This window comes from Triticum urartu, chromosome 7A, assembly GCF_056163025.1.
Source record: "Triticum urartu cultivar PI428250 chromosome 7A, HENAU_Tu73, whole genome shotgun sequence".
Taxonomy (NCBI): Eukaryota; Viridiplantae; Streptophyta; class Magnoliopsida; order Poales; family Poaceae; genus Triticum; species Triticum urartu.
In genome coordinates, this window is record NC_141879.1 from 396,805,111 (window position 1) to 396,808,821 (window position 3,711).

Here is a 3,711-nt window from a genome sequence, read left to right on the forward strand (position 1 = left end):
GGCAAAGAAGGCGGACGGCAATAATTGCGCTGTCAGTCCGTTAAGTGGCTAACGGCAGGCCTTTGCCGTCCGCCGCTGACGGCAAACTTTCTAGTGTCTTTGCCGTCCGCCGTATGATGTCATCTACACGTCACTACATGGCAGGTTCTTTGCCGTCTGCCACTGATGGCAAAGTCTTTGCCGTCTGCCACTGTAGGCAAACTGACCAAACGGGTCAGCTCCCAGGAAGCACAGCTGGATGCCACGTGCCTTATTTGCCGTCCGCGGCAGACGGCAAAGAGCCCGTTGCCGTCGGTGGCAGACGGCAAAGAGCCTGCATATTGGCTCTTTTATCTTTTTTTATTAAATCCAACAATTTTCATCACAAATATAGATGACATATATAGATATATTTCAAAAGGCCATTACAGAGCAAACATATAAGATATCCAACACATAACTTCATCATCCAACCATATATATTACATGCATAGTTCCATCATACATAACAAGTTCAACGATACAAAAGAAACAGAGAAAGGGATAAGGAGCACTCCATCTATGCAAGCTTTCGTCAAGTGAATGATCTCTGCAAAATGAAAAATAAGAAAGTTAGAACAAGAAGAGTAGAACAAGAAGAAGACTAGAACAAGAAGAGTAGAACAAGAAGAAGACTAGAACAAGAAGAGTATGTCATTTATGAGCTAACTTACGTGAAATGGATCATATATGAGCTAACTAAGTTGAAATGGGTCGTTTATGAGCTAGCTAAGGTGAAATGGATCATTTATGAGCTAACTTAGTTGAAATGGGTCGTTTATGAGCTAACTAAGGTCAAATGGATCGTTTTTCAGGTAACTAGGGTGAAATGGATCTTTTTTAGCTAACTTAGATGAAATGGATCATTTATGAGCTAACTTAGTTGAAATGGATCGTTTTTGAGCTAACTTAGGTGAAATGGATCATTTATGAGCTAATTTAGTTGAAATGGATCTTTTTGAGCTAACTTAGGTGAAATGGATCATTTATGAGCTAATTTAGTTGAAATGGATCTTTTTGAGCTAACTTAGGTGAAATGGATCATTTAAGAGCTAATTTAGGTGAAATGGATCGTTTTTTAGGTAACCTAGGTGAAATGGATCGTTTATGAGCTAAATTAGTTGAAATGGATTGTTTATGAGATAACCTAGGTAAGATTGGTCATTTTGGAGTTAACCTAGGTGAAATGGGTCATTTTAAAGCTAACGTAGGTAAAATGGATCATTTAGGAGCTAATCTAGGTAAAATGGGTCATTTTTGAGCTAACTTGGATGAACTGGATCATTTATAAGCTAACCTAGGTAAAATGGGTCATTTTAGAGCTAACTTAGGTAAAATGGATCGTCTATAAGCTAACTAAGCTAATTATGCAATTTTTGACATAAGTAAGCTAAGTACAGATCGTTTTAGAGCTAACTTAGGTAAAATGGATGGTTTTGGAGGTCAGTAAGCTTATTAAGTCATTTTGGAGGTGAAGAAGCTAAGTCTAGGTCATTATGGTAAGCATTGGAGGAAATAAAGCTAAGTCTAGGTCTTTATGCATGTGTTAAGCAAAACACTAGATAAACTTACCAAGATGTAGGAGGTGTAGGAGCGGGGTGGCTCGTGTCGGTAGCTGGAGAAGGATCGTGCGATGCTTGTCTGGAGTTACGCTGCACCAAAGATCATTTCCAATGTCTTGTTAGCATGATGACACTCAAATGTTAAGACTAGCAAGTAATGTCCATTCAATAAAACTCACCGTGGTCCCAGGAGCAATCACTAGCATCGGCGGAGCGGTCTGACCTGTCTTCTCGCACACAGACTGCACATTTGGTTTTGATGACTCAGTCATACTAGTTAGTAATGAGACAAACACTACATGAATGTTTTGGCTAATCTGCAGAAGAAACTTACCACAAGGAGCTCGTACATGGCCCTTGCCTGCATGTCATTCCGTGCCCTCTCCTCCTCCATCATCTTTGTCGTCCTCTCCTCCAACTCCCGCTGCCTCTCCGCCGCCTCCGCCAGAAGTTTCTCCGTTCTATCTCTCTCACTCTGTATAGCAGCCTGCAACACCACTCACATGACCATTTGTAATCATTGATGGAAGCGCACACAATGTAATGGAGAAAGATAACTGAGTACGTATCACTAACCTTGATGGTGAGTTGCACTGGCCGTTCACGAGGCCTTATCTCAGGAGCGGAGCTCGACTGGCGCGCCTTGATCTCTGGGAGAGTGCTAGGACAACGGATAAGTCCATCTCCAATGGCTATGGAGCCATGGGACCTCCCGCCACCAGATATCATCAACAGCTCTGGATCAATGGGACCCTGGCTCGGGTTAAAGTCCTCCCCTTTCCTCGCCTTCCCCTCATCTCTATATCTCACGAGCTTGTTGTGGGAGGAGATGTTGGTGAAGTTGTTTGCATCATCGAGGTCAGACTGAGAGAAAGCCTTGACTTTCTTGAAAGAGGCAGTGTGGGCCATGGCATACAGGTCGTACACCTCTGGCACCTTATCCGCCTTATTGTAGCGTGCCTGAAAGAGAGAAACAATGAAAATTAGTAATTAAAGGGCTCAAGCTAGCATGATGAAAGAATTGCATGAATCATGAAGCAAACCACATACCCAGTGGCGCCCGAACTGATATAAGTTGGAGCTTCCTTGATGGTGTGGCACACCTTCCATTTGGGCACGTTTGTCCTTGGCCTCGTTGTGGAGGGCTAGCCATCGTTGTGAGCACCACTCATCGACCAACACCTCCCAACAATCCATCCGATCCGCACACCATCTCGGAGGCGCCTAAGTTAGCAAATAGAAACTTGAGCGCTACGGCTAAGAATTACTAAATGAAGGAACTTAAGTAGAGAAGGCCTTAAGAATTACCTTCATGTACTGCTCCTTACTCAGGAACTTATCGCGGCACGCCGGCTTGGTCTTCTTGATACCACGCAAGGCGTAGTAGTCTCGAACAGCCTGCACCCGAGCCTCGTGCCGTAAGTTCTGGAGTAGGCGCTTGCAGACGTTCTCGATAACATGTGCCGCGTCCTCCTCGTATCCCTCCTCACACCTGTAGAATGTCTGCAATCAAATGAGACAATATTGATTAGTACAATTAATAACTAGCTAGTTGAAGATTTTTAAATGTGTAAAGGAGAAATTACCCAGAACTTTCTGATCACCATGTCTGCCCTCGTGTTGCACACGACACCGTCGATAATCTCATCCGGCGGGGCCGGGGCAGCCACGTAGTGCTCCCAGCTCAATCCAAGCTCTGGAAGCCGACCCTCACCAGGCAACGTGACAAACCCTGGGAAGTTTTGCCGGCAAAGAACTCCAAGGACGGAGTTGGGCCGGCGGACACTATGATGGTGGTCCCAACCCCTGCAGCATGACAAGGCCAACGCATTAGTTATTTGAAAAAACGTGAATGCACAAGGTACAAAAATATTAAATGCACTTACGTACCTCTCCCCATCAGGGAAAATCAACCACCTCTGCTCGCGGGTCACCGGCACGGACGGGAGCCGTGTAGCACCACGCTGGTAGACGGTGCCCCCCTCCTCCTCAAGATCAGTCGGCTCCCCGCCATCATCAGCATGGCCACTCGGCTCCTCGGGCTGATCCGGCTAGGTACCCCATCCGGACATGTGCTCCTCCGGGGTCACGTGGGCCGAAGGCCCGTCGACCCGAGGCTCATGGGCCCAAG

The 3,711-nt window shown here is 45.7% G+C and overlaps 1 long non-coding RNA gene across 1 annotated transcript; it reads right to left on the reverse strand.

Moving 5' to 3' along the window:
- Positions 1-1,598: 1,598 nt before the first annotated feature.
- LOC147959729 (uncharacterized) lies at positions 1,599-2,066 on the reverse strand. The gene is made up of 3 exons (XR_015610243.1): positions 1,915-2,066; positions 1,760-1,822; positions 1,599-1,670 (listed from the first exon to the last, which is right to left on the reverse strand). It is a non-coding gene; the product is annotated as an uncharacterized LOC147959729 (long non-coding RNA).
- Positions 2,067-3,711: the final 1,645 nt, after the last annotated feature.